At 35.6% G+C, this 16,102-nt stretch overlaps 1 non-coding gene across 1 annotated transcript; it reads left to right on the plus strand.

The window, feature by feature from the left end:
- The first annotated feature begins 10,420 nt into the window (after positions 1 to 10,420).
- Positions 10,421 to 10,492, plus strand: TRNAY-AUA (transfer RNA tyrosine (anticodon AUA)). The gene has a single exon. It is a non-coding gene; the product is annotated as a tRNA-Tyr (tRNA).
- The last annotated feature ends 5,610 nt before the right edge of the window (positions 10,493 to 16,102 follow it).

The raw sequence follows: 16,102 nt of genomic DNA on the forward strand, positions 1-16,102 counted from the left end.
TGAAATTTAGCTATGACTTATATTCTCCATTTATTGTTAATAAAATAATTATGGTCAAATTAAAATGCTAGATTATATTCTCAAGTTGATATGATTTATCCCTTATTTTCCACCTGTTGGGCAAGAAAATCACATAAGTGTTGTAAACATGGAACATTCCAATTCAAATAGTTTACAAGAGAGGTATTTAGAACTAGTGTATTAAATGTTAAGTTCTGTAATTCCCACTCTGGGTATCAGAACCATAATAAGAAGCATGTGAGATTAAATTGTATTTATTTGAATTGTATAATAGTTCTTTTCTCATACTGCACAAACTATTTAACCATACCAACTTTTCAGTAAGTTTAGTGTATCATAAATATCACAATATCATCTTAAAGCTTTTTAAAGTTTGCACATAACTTGCACTCACATAATCTCATTTTTATATAATTTTAACATTCTGAGATTCAGAGTAATTTCTGTAATATTCATTTTGTAGACAAGAAAACCATTGCCTAGAATTTAAGTGATAGGATTGAGTTGCACATTTAATAAGTTACAGTGTTTTGATTAAACCCAAATCTTCCAACTCAAAGTTTTGTGAATCTCTCCTCTGTTCTACTTTATGTTTCCTTTGATATCTCACAGAAACTTGAGTAATCACTGTCAACAGCAAAGTACATTAGACACTCATGCTATTCCTTAATGGACTTTAATGAAAGCAAATGAATCAGGACAGGTTTAGCTGGTAATATCATCACTTTTAACAGCATTTTGGAAAATTTAATAAAATTTAGCCAGGACATGGAAGCAACCTAGATGCTATATAGAATGAATTGGGGAGAAGGCAATGGCAACCCCCTCCAGTACTCTTGCCTGGAAAATCCCATGGACAGAGGAGCCTGGTAGGCTACAGTCCACGGGGTCGCTAGGAAGTGGACATGACTGAGCGACTTCACTTTCACTTTCATGCAATGGAGAAGGAAATGGCAACCCACTCCAGTATTCTTACCTGGAGAATCCCAGGGACGATGAATGGATAAGAAAGCTGTGGTACATATACACAATGGAGTATTACTCAGCCATTAAAAAGAATACATTTGAATCAGTTCTAATGAGGTGGATGAAACTGGAGCCTATTATACAGAGTGAAGTAAGCCAGAAAGAAAAACACCAATACAGTATAATAACGCATATATATGGAATTTAGAAAGATGGTTAACAATAACCCTGTATACGAGACAGCAAAAGGGACACTGATGTATAGAACAGTCTTTTGGACTCTGGGAGAGGGAGAGGGTGGGATGATTTGGGAGAATTGCATTGAAACATGTATAATATCATATATGAAACGAGTTGCCAGTCCAGGTTCAATGCACGATACTGGATGCTTGGGGCTAGTGCACTGGGATGACCCAGAGGGATGGTACGGGGAGGGAGGAGGGTTCAGGATGGGGAACACGTGTATACCTGTGGTGGATTCATGTTGATATATGGCAAAACCAATACAATATTGTAAAGTTAAAAAATAAAATAAAAATAATAAATAAATAAATTTATATTTTGATCTTTGCATGTACAATTATGATCATTTCACGTTTATCTTCATTCTGTTTTTCTCTGGGCTTCCCCTGTAGCTCAGCTGGTAAAGAATCCGCCCATAATATGGGAGACCTGGATTCAATCCCTGTGTAGGGAAGATCCCCTGGAGAAGGGAAGGGCTACCAATTCCAGTATTCTGCTTTTTTCTATATGAACAAGACTAAATTTTATTCTTTTACCATCTTAATTAAGAATTCCAATTCATTCTGCTGCTGCTGCTAAGTCGTTTCAGTCGTATCTGACTCTGTGCGACCCCATAGACAGCAGCCCACCAGGCTCCCCGGTCCCTGGGATTCTCCAGGCAAGAATACTGGAGTGGGTTGCCATTTCCTTATCCAATGCATGAAAGTGAAAGTGAAGTCACTCAGTCATGTCCAACTCCTAGCGACCCCATGGACTGTAGCCTACTAGTTTCCTCCGTCCATGGGATTTTCCGGACAAGAGTACTGGAGGGGGTTACCATTGCCTTCTCCCCAATTCATTCTATATAACATTAATTATAAACTTCTTATACTACCTTCACATTTACAAGCATAGAATTTATTGACAAAGTGTTGTTAATATTCAACCTTTATTTCCCCTAATCTTCCTAAAACCTTAATTTATAACATCTTTTTTTCTAGATTTCTACTTATTTACTCTCCTATAATCAACAATCATCCACATAAGGTAAGTTCCTTTGTTCTGTGTTCCAAATTGTTTTTGTTAATTCTGACAATTGTGGCATTTCCATAGTGGAAGTTAGAGAGTGGCGGAGGTGAAGGAGAAATCTTTCTCTGCCACTGCTGGAAAGAAACGTTGATGCCTGCTATTACTCTTACTGAAGTCTAGAAAATCACGTATTCCTATATTCCTAAAACCCCTCAAGATGATTGTGGATCGTTCACTGTGTGTTCATCGTTCAGTTACGTCCGATTCTCTGAGATCCCATGGGGTGTCTCCCACCAGGCTCCTCCATCCATGTGATTCTCCAGGCAAGAATACTGGAGTGGGTTGCCATTTCCTTCTCCAAATGGTCACTGTGTCTTCCATGAAAGAATACAACCCAGTATCTTTTTATTTCAAAAAATTATTCTACTTGTTAAAGTAACTTTGATGTTAATGACTTTGTGATCTTTTCTGAGGCTGCCTTCAGCCTCTCCCAGTTCCACCTCAGGAAAAGGTGGCATGGCACCCCGCTGAGGGGTGCTCCCTTCAATTTAGGGGTGTTATTTGGCTTTGAGACAAAAGTGATAGTTACTATATTCCATAGGACAAATCCTATTCTTCCATTAAAATTATCCCAAATGTCAACCCTCAATAAGGAGGATCACCTCTCAGTCTAAGCTACTCTCTTTGAATGTTAGTTCTATAATTTCCAGAGAAGCACATTATCATACATTCTTATTTGGCTACATTTGCATGCTGCCTAATATAACCTGCCTTCTCACTTATTTAAGCCAGAAAATTGAGAATACCCTTCATTTATCACAAATTTCTCTGATCTAACCAGGCACATAAACAACGATTTATTTATCATTAAATTCAATATTGAAGACAACTGCAATATTCGGGGAGTAAAATTAAAATTATCAATACACTGAAAAATGAATTGTGGCAGGAATTTAGGTCTGGAGATCCTGAGCAAAAAATCAATTTTTTAGAGCTAAAAATAACTACCTTTACCCCTAGTGTACCTTACTGTATAACCCGCTTTACTTTTTGAAAAATACCATTTATTGTTTTAGCATAGTGTATAACTTAATTACTCATTGCACTAGTCTATCATTGCTAGAATAGTTTCCATGACTACAATAATGAACTATATAACTACAATAAATATTAATTATTTTGTATCATTGCTATTTACCAGGTACCTCGAATTGTGTTCAGTACCCAGTAGATTCTCAATAAACATAGATTAAATAAATAAATTAATGAAAGAAAAGTTTCCTTTTGGATCTTTCCTTGTTTATAGAAACCTCTGGACAACCAGCCCCAAATTGAAGCAATTGCCTTTATCCTTTCCCACTGCTTCCAAGGATTAAATCTTAACTTTATTATCATTATCATTATATTATATGATATCATTATATTATCATTATCACACACACACACATAAGAGTCATTCTTCTTTTAGACTTATATTTCCTTGATTATTTATTAAACTGGTCTATATAAGAGATATGATCTTTCTCAGCATGTAAGACGTATCCTTGCAATAGTAGATGCTCCATTTTTTAAAGTGTTTTCAAGACTACTTACATGAAGGACACAGGCAAATCTAGCAGTCATTCTCAGGCAATTTTTTATAATTTGTTTAAAACATTCATTGAGAAAACACCAGTGAGGTGGAAGAATCTATAAGAATATTAATATAAGCTGACTTGAATTTTTAAGACACTGTATTTTGGATAACGAACCAAACATATAATTCTTATATGTATAATTAGAAATTGATTTATTGATATCTCTTATAATTAGTTTTGGCAAAGAATAAAATGGCCTTTAAAAGAGTTATTAACCAAAAGCACAGGAAATGATTTCAACTTAGACATGCTTTTTATTTAGATTTATATTTAGAAATGCTTTGTATTTAGAGGAGTATATTTAGACAAGACACCACCAATTCTGTACAGTAAAATACAGGAATGTGTTTCTTACTAGTTTATGCAGTAATGTGTTTCTTACTAGTCTTGAAAAAAGATGGTACATCCTCAAAAGTAAATGAGAACTAGTGTGTACAGATCTACATTTATTATACTCATTTTGATATCAGCCTTTTTTCTGTTGAAATATAACTGCTTTACAATGTTGTGTTAGTTTCTGTTGTACAACAACATGAGTCAGCCATATTCATACACATATCTACTCCCTCTTAATAAACTCAACAATATCATTATTTTTCAATTAGTCCCTCTGTACATTAGAATTCTGTTACATAAATGACACAATTCCTCTAACCACCCCAATAATGAGGGGCCTTTCTAGATACATCAATAGAGACCATTATCTATATTATTCAAAAATACTAATGTGATGTTTTCATTGTATGTTACATTTATTTCACTAAGTTATTTTAATATAGGTGACACTTTATAAATCACCTATATGATATAAAACTTAGTAACTAAGTCAGATGACAAAATAAAACAGTGTTAAGATGTCTGATCTACCGGGGATGTATTATTGACTTTGTTTCAGTGGGACTACAAAATTAAAGGCAACAGAGTAATGAGGGGTTTATGGTCTTGTAGGGAATAATGAAGAAACCATAACACTTGTTAGCCTTAGAAGTCATTAAATAATTCATCATTATTTAAAGGGATTAATGATGAACAAGCAGAGAAGAAAAAGTCACTGCAAAAAGAAATATTAGCCTCTGTATATTAAAAAGAAGAAAGGCAAAGGAAATATAAATTTAAAAATGTGAGGAATGACCTTAACCTGGAGTTTAAATTCGATCTAAAAAAATCAAATACAATAGGATGTAACCTATGGAAGAGTTGGGAGACGGAGAAAGTAAGGATGGTTCAAGTTGGGGCAAGTGGCATGGGGTTGCTACAGGCAAGAAATATTATTTCAGCCTCAGGCATTTTGAACTGATATCCAGGTAAAGAAAGAAAATCTAAGGTCACTTAGGTATATTATTAAAGTTTTGAGAAACAGCTGCCAAAAATTTCTGATGACTTGGGTATTAAGAAACTGACTGACTAATATTTATTATAAATTGGAGATCAGTATTATGAAATACAGGTTGCATCTCAATCTATAATTACAGGCAGAGTTTGAGTGATGAGAGTAAGCACAAAATATATTGAATAAGCACTTTTTAACTATATAAGTGAATTAAATAACTATAAATCTAGCAAGAAAATGTTACATAATTATCATTAGATATAGTTTAAAGATTATCTAGTAAATTTCTTTTTTAACTTTTAAAATTAATTTATTTTTAATTGGAGGATGATTGCTTTACATTGTGTTGGCTTCTGCCATATAGTAACATGAATCAGTCACAGGTATACATATGCCCCCCTTCCACTTCCCATCCCATCTTACCCTCTAGGTTATTACAGAGTACCAAATTTGAGCTTCGTGCATCATACAGTAAATTTCTATTGGCTATCTAATTTTACATATGGCAGTGTATATATTTCAATCTACTCTCTCAATCACCCCACTGTCTTTTTCCCCGTCCACAAATCTATTCTCTATGTCTGTGTCTCCACTGCTGCTCTGCAGAGGTTCATCAGTACCATCTTTCTAGATTCCATATATATGTGTTAATATATGATATTTTCCCCTCTTTCTGACTTACTTCACTTTGTACAATAGGCTCTAGATTCATCTGCCATACTAGAACTGAGTCAAACACATTCATTTTATGGCCAAGTAATATTCCTTTGTATATACATACTACTACTTCTTTACCCATTTATCTGTCAATGGGCATCTAGGATGCTTCAATGTCCTAGCTACTGTAAACAGTGCAGTGATGAACAGTGGGGTGCAGGTGTCTTTTTCAAATATGGTTTCCTAAGGGTCTATGCCCAGTAGTGGGATTACTGGGTCATATGGTAGTTTTAGTACTAGATTTTTTTAAGGCATCTCTATATGTTAAATTTCTTAAAATGAACTTATGAATAACCTATTATGTGATCATTTTTTCAGTCTACTTATTTAAGTAGGTGGCATAAATATTATTTAATATTCTCTCCCAAACATACGTAGAATTTTCTGAGAAATTTGTAAAGGGACAGTACTAAAAATATAAATTAGTTACAAGTTTTAAAATATTAATATGTGAATCTAAGGTAAACTCTTTATAAGAACAGTCATTTCTAAAGCCATGGCTGTTTTTAAAATGCTACATTTTCTATTAATAACATAAGAAACTTAACGAAACCCCAGTACCTCCTCTCATCGTATACAGCATATTCAGTTCAGTTGCTCAGTTGTGTCCAACTCTTTTGACTCCATGGACCGCAGCAAGCCAGGCCTCCCAATCTATCACCAACTCCCAGAGTTTACCCAAACTCATGTCCATTGAGTCAGTGATGCTATACAGCCATCTCATCCTCTGTCGTCCCCTTCTCCTCTTGCCCTCAATCTTTCCCAGCATCAGGGTCTTTTCAAATGAGTGAGCTCTTCGTATCTGGTGGCTAATGTATTGGAGTTTCAGTTTCAACATCAGTCCTTCGAATGAACAACCAGGACTGATCTGCTTTAGGATGGACTGCTTGGATCTCCTTAATGTCCAATGGTTTCTCAAGAGTCTTTTCCAACACCACAGTTCTAAAGCATCAATTCTTCAGCACTCAGCTTTCTTGCTAATCCAACTCTCATATCCATACATGACTACTGGAAAAACCATAGCCTTGACCAGCTAGACCTTTGTTGGCAAAGTGATATCCCTGCTTTTTAGTATGTTGTCTAGGTTGGTCAGAGTTTTTCTTCCAAGGAGTAAGTGTCTTTTAATTTAATGGCTGCAATCACCATCTGCAGTGATTGTGGAGCTCAGAAAACTAGTCTGTAATTGTTTCCATTATTTCCCCATCTATTTGCCATGAAGTGATGGGACCAGATGCCATGATCTGAGTTTTCTGAATGTTGAGTTTAAATCAATTTTTTCACTCTCCTCTTTCACTTTCATCACAACACTCTTTAGTTCTTCTTTGCTTTCTGCCAAGAAGTTGTTATCTGCATATGTAAGTTTATCGATACTTTGCCCAAAAATCTTGACTCCAGCTTGTGCTTCATCCAGTCCAGCATTTCTCATGATGTACTCTGCATATAAGTTAAATAAGCAGAGTGACAATATACAGCCTTGATGTATTCCTTTCCCGATTTGGAACTAATCTGTTGTTCCATGTCCAGTTCTAACTGTTGCTTTTTGATCTGCATACAGATTTCTCAGGAGGCAGGTCAGGTGTTCTGGTATTCCGATCTCTTCAAAAATTTTCCACAGTTTGTTGTGATCCACAGAGTTAAAGGCTTTGGTGTAGTCAATAAAACAGAAGTAGATGTTTTTCTGGAACTTTCTTGCTTTTTCAATGATCCAACGAATGCTGGCAATTTGATCTCTGGTTCCTCTGCCTTTTCTAAATCCAGCTTGAACATCTGGAAGTTCACAGTTCACATAGTGTTGAATCCTGGCTTGGAGAATTTTGAGCATTATTTTGCTAGCATGTGACATGAATGCAATTGTGCAGTAGTTCAAACATTCTTTTTGGCATTGCATTCTTTGGGATTGGAATGAAAACCGACCTTTTCCAGTTCTGTGGCCACTGCTGAGTTTTCCCAATTTTCTTACATATTGAATGCAGCACTTTCACAGAATCATCATTTAGGATTTAGAATTCCATCACCTCCACTAGCGTTGTTCATAGTGATATTTCCTAAGGCCCACTTGACTTCTCATTCCAGGATGTCTGGCTCTAACTGAGTGAGCACACCATCATGGTTATCTGGGTCGTGAAGATCTTTTTTGTACAGTTCTTCTGTGTATTCTTGCCACTTCTTCTTAATATAATCTGCTTCTGTTAGGTCCATACAGTTTCTGTCCCTTATTGTGCCCAACTTTGTGTGAAATGTTCCCTTGGTGTCTCTTATTTTCTTGAAGAGATTTCTAGACTTTCCCATTCTATTGTTTCCTCTATTTCTTTGCACTGATCACTGAGGAAGGCTTTCTTATCTCTCCTTCCTATTCTTTGGAACTCTGAATTCAAATGGGTATATCTTTCCTTTTCTCCTTTGCCTTTAGCTTGTCTTCTTTTCTCAGCTATCTGTAAGGCCTCCTCAGAACCATTTTGCATTTTTGTACTTCTTTTTCTTGGGGATGGTCTTGATCACGGCCTCTTGTTCAATGTCACAAACCTCCATCCAGTTCTTCAGACACTCTTGTTTATCAGATATAATCCCTTGAATCTATTTCTCACTTCCACTGTATAATCGTAAGGGATTTATGTCATACCTGAATGGTCTAGTGGTTTTCCTCACTTTCTTCAATTAAGTCTGAATTTGGCAATAAGGAGTTCATGATCTGATCCACAGTCAGCTCCCGGTCTTGTTTTTGCTGACTGGATAGAGCTTCTCCATCTTTGGCTGCAAAGAATATAATCAGTCTGATTTCAGTATTGACCATCTGGTAATGCCCATGTGTAGAGTATTCCCATGTGTTGCTAGAAGAGGGTATTTGCTATGACCAGTGTGTTCTCTTGGCAAAACTCTGTTAGCCTTCACCTGCTTTGTTTTGTACTCCAAGGCCAAATCTGCCTGTTACTTCAGTTATTTCTTGACTTCCTACTTTTGCATTCCAGTCCCCTATAATGAAAAGCACACCTTTTGGGTCATTAGTTCTATAAGGTCTTATAGGTCTTCATAGAACCATTCAGCTTCTTCAGCATTTCTGTTCTGAGCACAGACTTGGATTTCTATGATATTGAATGGTTTGCCTTGGAAACAAACAGAAATCATTCTGTTGCTTTTGAGATTGCACCCAAATACTGAATTTTGGACTCTCTTTTTGACTACGATGGCTACTCCATTTCTTCTAAGCAATTATTGCCCACAGTAGTAGATATAAATGGTCATCTGAGTTAAATTCACCCATTCCAGTCCATTTTAGTTCACTGATTCCTAAAATGTGGATGTTCACTCTTGCCATTTCCTGTTTGACCACTTCCAATTTACCTTGATTCATGGCCCTAATGTTTCAGGTTCCTATGCAATACTGCTCTTTATAGCATCAGACTTTAATTCCATCTCTAGCCATATCCACAATGGGGTGTTGTTTTTGCGGTGGCTCCATCTCTTCATTCTTTCTGGAGTTATTTCTTCACTGATCTTCCATAGTATATTGGGCACCTACTGACCTGTGGAGTTCATCATTCCGAGTCCTATCTTTTTGCATTTTCATGGTATTCATGGGGTTCTCAAAGCAAGAATACTGAAGTGGTTTGCCATTCCCTTCTCCAGTGGACCACATTTTGTCAGAACTCTCCACCATGATTCATTTGTCTTGGGTGACCCTGCACAGCATGGCTCATAGTTTTATTGAGTTAGATAAGGCTGTGGTCCATGTGATCAGTTTGGTTAGTTTTCTGTGACTGTGGTTTTCATTCTGTCTGCCCTCTAATAGATAAGGATAAGAGGTTTATGGAAGCTTCCTAATAGGAACGACTGACTAAGGGGGAACCTGGGTCTTGTTCTGATGGGTGGGGCTATGCTCAGTAAATCTTGAATCCAATTTTCTTTTGATGGTCAGGAGGATGTTCCTTCCCTGTTGTTGACCTGAGGCCAAACATGGTGGAGGTTATGAAGATAACGGTGACCTCCGTCAAAATGTCCCATCCACACACTGCAGCACTCAGTGCCCCTGACCCTGCATCAGGCCACCATCGACCCACACATCCGCCAGAGACTCCTGGACACGCATGGTCAAGTCTGGGTCAGTCTCTTGTGGGATCACTGCTCCTTTCTCCTGGGTCCTGGTGAGCACATGGTTCTGTTTGTGCCTTCCAATAGTCTGTTTCCCCAGTCCTGTGTAAGATCTGGCAGCTCTATGGAGGAGTTAATGGTGACCTCCTTCAAAAGGGCTTATGCCATACCCAGGTCTGTTGCATCCAGAATCTCTGCCCTGCCTTAGGCCATTGCTGACCTTTACCTTCACAGGAGACAATCAAACACAGTTCTTGCTCAGTCTCTGTAGGTTCTCTGGGTCCTGGCGCACGCAAGGTTAGTTTGAGCTCTCTGAGCATCTCTGGCGGGTAAGGGTTTTGATTCTAATGTAATTTTGCCCCTCCTACCGTCTTGCTGGGATATATAATATAATAATAATATACATTAGGCTTCCCTGGTAGCTCAGATGGTAAAGCATCTGCCTATAATGCAGGAGACCCGGGTTTGATCCCTGGGTTGGGAAGATCCCCTGGAGAAGGAAATGGCAACCCACTCCAGTATTCATGCCTAGAAAATCCCATGGACCAAGGAGCCTGGTGGGCTACAGTCCATGGGGTCGCAAAGAGTCGGACACAACTGAGTGATTTCACTTTTATAACAATGATTCTGGCTCATGCCAGCATTTTAGACCCTACTGTTTCATTTTCCCCAACATTTAGGTATGTTTAACTATTGTTTACTTTTGTTTTTTAATTGATTCTGGTTCAAGTTTATGTTAATCAGTCTAAAGCTGAAAATTTCTGATCTGACTTTCAGACTTAGTTAAATCAGCAACTAAGAGATAACAGTGTCATGCATTAACTCTGTGGACAGCTCTGTAAGTAGTCCATTTTTTTATACCAAAAATTTTAGGGAGTTCCTTCTTTTTCTTACAGTTTCATCTATGCAAGTGAATGAGCAAGTGAACGAGATTCTAAAATAGTTAAACCCAACAGATCTACAGGTACCAGAAAATAGTGATTTTTCTCCCTTCTGGAAATGAGACCAGTATAACCCAATACTACATATAGCTAAAATGTCCAGTGGGATAGTATCATGACTGCATGGCTGTTATGAGTTCTAGTCATTTGTCTTTGTGGGCCCCTTTCTCAGTAAACACACACATATATATATATATGTGTGTGTGTGTATATATAATTATATTACTGTGCTAGTATGAAGGTGAATATAAGCCAGACAAGACTCATTGCTATATATTTATTATTTTTTTATTTTTATTTTAAAAGATATTAAAATGAAACCATTTCCCTAGGCCCCAACAATACTGTAGAATCTGGGCACTATGCCACCTATACCTCACAGATAAGTTAATCTTGGTGGGTAGACTGTTCCTCATGTAGTACAAAACACTAAGTTTCCTAACATAAGACCCATGCCAAGAATCTGCAACACTGATGCCTGCAAAGAGTCAAATGAAATATCATGCAAGAAGATGAAATATAATGAAGAAAAATAATCTCACATAACATGAACTTTCAAACAAAAATCTTCGAGCTCATGAGCTTTCAAACAAAAATTACCATTTTTAACAGAAAATGCAAAAAATTAAGGATATTGAATATCAATAGATGGAAATATTATGCAGCATTCCCCAGAGGACCATGAATATTGTTGCTGACGTCTAAAAGTATGAAGAGCAAAAACCCTGCAATAAATAAAGGAATTTATTAAATATTGTGGTAAATATATAATAGATGACATCCCAATGTGTCACACTTAGTATACTCCCTGGAGTACAGGTGGAATCTGTGACTTGCTTCTGAACAACAGAACTTGACAAAGATAATGGGATGTTACTCTCATGATTATATTTCTCATGTAAGACTCCTAGCCACTGGAGAGACAGACATAGGGATAGAGGTATTCTGTTGGCCTTGAAGAAGTAAGCTTCCATCTTGTAAAAGTATTCATGAAGATCCTTATGGCAGGGAATGGGGGGCAGCTTCCAAAACCTGGTGGAGCCCACAAGTCAACAATCAATAAGAATTTGAGGACCTCAGTTAAAAAGTGATGAGGAAATGAACACTGACAGCAACCTAAATGAACCTGGAATCCTATTTTTCCCCAGTTAAGTGACCAGAATAAAATGCAACCTGGCCCACACCATGACCATAGCCTTTTATGACCTGGAGCAGTGTCCAGCTAAGCCATGCCAGGACTCCTGGTTCACAGAAGCTGTGACAATGAATGTGTGTTTTTTTTTTCAGTCAGCAGATTTTGGTAATTCATTAAATAGCAATATAAAAAATATACAAATAAGAAATGATAAGTATGAAAAAAGATGATTTGAGACACAAAATATTCAGGTGTTCAAATAAAAATTATCTCACACACAGTTAACAAACAGAACAAATATTAGATACAACATATCTAAAAAAGATTTAGTGAGTCAGAGAATAAACATAAATAGACTGAAGTGATGCATGCAGAGAAATAACTGTGGCTAGAATGAATAGCTCCATCACATATTTAAAAGAAGTTATTAAGGAAGGGAATACTGACAATGAGGATAAAGGAACATTTGGAGACTATTTAAAGATAAAGGGAATATCATGATTAAATATTTTTAGCACCAAATAATGTTTGGATCCTCAGACTAAAAGCATCACCAGGTTACATTAGCAGAGTTGAGTAAATTTTAGAAAAATCATCAATTAGACATTGCATACTGAAGTGTAGAACATCAAGAAAAAGACAAATATGAAAATAAAAGAGAAAGACTGATCTGGAAAAGTACAACAATCAAATTAGCAGATATTTTATAAGCAGGAATGAATCAGTAAGCAGTGGAGTCATAGCTTCAGAGTAAATGGAAAACATTGATAAATTGGCATTTAGTTACTCTCTACTGGCGCTCAAGTGAAAGGGTACACTGTCAACATTTTAGGGAAATGATGCAGAAATGTATTATCTAGAGACTCTCAGTGAATAGATTACTAAAGACTATCATTCATTACAGTGAGAAATTAATGCAGCAGATAAATTAATCCAGGTATTTTAAAAGGTACAAAGGAAGCTAGGGTGAACAAAGAAATTTATATAGCACATCAAAAAGTATGAATAATATTTATTGTAAACATCAAATAAGTAAATAAATAATACAAATTTTCTATTCAAAGCAAACTAGAATTAAAAATATAGATACAAATAATACAGAAAAGGGGGAAATAAGTTCAAAGAGAAACCATTCCACTGGTTTTATGTCTTATCCTATAAGAGGCCAAATATTCTAATTAATTTTAATTGGAATTAATATATCAATGGTAAAATAGTAAATGTGCTATGGAAAGAGTACCATGTATATTTTATAAACGATTAAAGAAAAAACTCTATCAACCCTACAAAACTAAGAAATTTTAAAAAGTAACAAAATGCACAGCAAATAAAAAACACAATTTCAGGTGATAATAACTGCAATATATGTCTAGAGTCACTATAATCACATGTTAATCTCATCTATTAAAAATGAGAGCACTTCTCTTGTAACTATGTACTGTCTTGGCTAATAACACTAAGCACACCTTCACAGAATATGTAAAAATTAACGGATGAAGGAAGCTACACCTGAAAAAGAGGAATCTCCCTCCCAAGAAATTTCTTGTACCTCAATAATATAATTAAAAAATGAACTTAAGGCAAAAATATCAAGTAGACAATATATACTACGAAAAGTAAGGGTACACAAGCAGTATTTTAAAAGAGTCATATACACCTAAGTGTCTTCACAGGTGGCTGGCTCAGTGGTAGAGAATCTGCCTGCCAATGCAAGAGACACATTGAGTTTGATCCCTGGATTGGAAAGATACCCTCAAGGAGGAAATAGCAACCCACTCCAGTATTCTTGTCTGGAGAATCCCATGGACACGGAAGCCTGGTGGGCTACAGTCCAAAAGGTGGCTAAGAGTCAGACATGACTGAGCAATTGAGCATATGCATGTGTAATTAACATAAAGTCAAATTATATAAAGAAAAATACAGATAAAACAAAACCCACAAACTTATAAGAATTTTACAAATCCACAAATGTAATAAAAAATTAAAGCATATCCTCCCAGCCCCAAATTATTTCATACATAAAGGACCAGTATGACATAATTTATATGTTATCATATGCCTAGAAACTGTATCAATAGATTTAGGAATATAATTTGCAATACTACTTTTGAGTCCCAGTTTTATCAGATGATGGAAGTGTACAATCTAGAAAGCATTTTTTTTTGCATTTAACAAGAATAAGTAGATATATTTTTTACAGACATATTTATGCAACACCAAAGTTTTAACACTGACCAATATGTTTTCATATACTATAACAATTTAGGAAGAATAAAATTGAATGAGTTTTTAATTAAGGATAATAATCTCCAAATTTAACCTTGAATATTTAGTATCCAATACCATTCCCAAAATATGATTAACTAACATAATAAACTGCATTATCAATTACTTTAAAGGCAAAGGTAATAGTGTTTTAGTGTGCTATAATCCTGCTATACATTAGACTTAACTTTTCAGGGAAAATTTAGGGCATTAACAAACAATATGCCAACATGTGAATAAAGCCCATGAGGTAAACTCTGAGACAAAAACATCCTAGTGGTAACACAAATGTTTATATCCCATGTGAATCATCAATTTCAGAGATAGAAAAGATCTCTGTGGGAGATAAATACCTTCCAGCTACCTGTATATGGATATTTTTAAGCAATATGGCATATTAAATAAAAATGACTAGTCAGGACCCCCACTACACAAAGGAAAATTTAAAAGACAAACTCCAAAGAAATAACTGAAATTCCTACCATTTGAATGATCCAGAACATCTCTATGTTTAACAGAGAGATCCAAGCACCTAGGAAAAAGATGACATCATATATAATCATTTGTTAAAGTATTTTCAAAAAATTAGATAATAGAGCCAATCATATTTTAGGCAAAGTGGGTTTATTAGTTTTAATGTAAGAATTGTAATAAAGTTGTCATATTATTGGGACATTAGGTCATAAGGAGCTAAGGAAATGGTCCATGGTAAGGAGTGTTCTTAATTCAGTATTAGACTAAAGTAAACCAATAATTCTATTCACAGGGGTAAAAAGACAATAACTGATGTGAAAATAATAAAAAGAAAGTGTTATCATTACCATCTGTACACGAGACAGCAAAAGAGACACAAATGTATAGAACAGTCTTTTGCACTCTTTTGGGGGGGGATGATTTGGGAGAATGGCATTGAAACATGTATAATATCATATAAGAAACTAATCACCAGTCCAGGTTCGATGCAGGATACAGGAAGCTTGCGGCTGGTGCACTGGGATGACCCAGAGGGATGGTATGGGGAGGGAGATTGGAGGGGGGTTCAGGATTGGAAACACGTGTACACCCGTGGCAGATTCATGTTGATGTCTGACAAAACCAATACAATATTGTAAAGTAAAAAAATAAATAAATAAAACACTTGTTCAAAAAATAAAAGAAAGTGTTAATATTATGTATTATTCTGCTTATTTTTATCAAGTGATTAACTTATTTTCATATAAGCTTATTGAATACTTCAAGATTTTTAACCCATGCATATATGGTCAATTAATTTATAATGAGTCAAGAATATACCATGGAGAAATGACAGTCTCTTCAGTAAATGGTTCTGGGAAAACTAGAGTTACATGCAAAAGAATGAAACTGGATGACTATCTTACACCATACTCAAAAAATTAACTGAAAATGAATTAAATACTTAAATGTAAGACCTGTAAACATAAAATTTCTATAAGAAAATGTAGACAAAAAGCTTCTTCACTAGGCCCTGGTGATGATTTTTTAAATCTGATAACAAAAGCAAAAGCAACAATGACAAAATAAACAAAAAAGCAGTAGTACATCATTCTAAAAAGTTTCTGCACAGCAGGAAAAAAAAAAAAAAACCATCAATTAAAGAAAAAGAAACCTGACAAATGAGAGAAAATTTTTGCTAATATCATATGTGGTAATGGGTTAATATCCAATATATATAAACAATTCATACAATCCAAGAGCAAAGCAATAGTAACATCAACAATTTGATTTAAAAAAT

This window comes from Bos taurus, chromosome 3 (genome assembly GCF_002263795.3).
Source record: "Bos taurus isolate L1 Dominette 01449 registration number 42190680 breed Hereford chromosome 3, ARS-UCD2.0, whole genome shotgun sequence".
Classification (NCBI taxonomy): Eukaryota; Metazoa; Chordata; class Mammalia; order Artiodactyla; family Bovidae; genus Bos; species Bos taurus.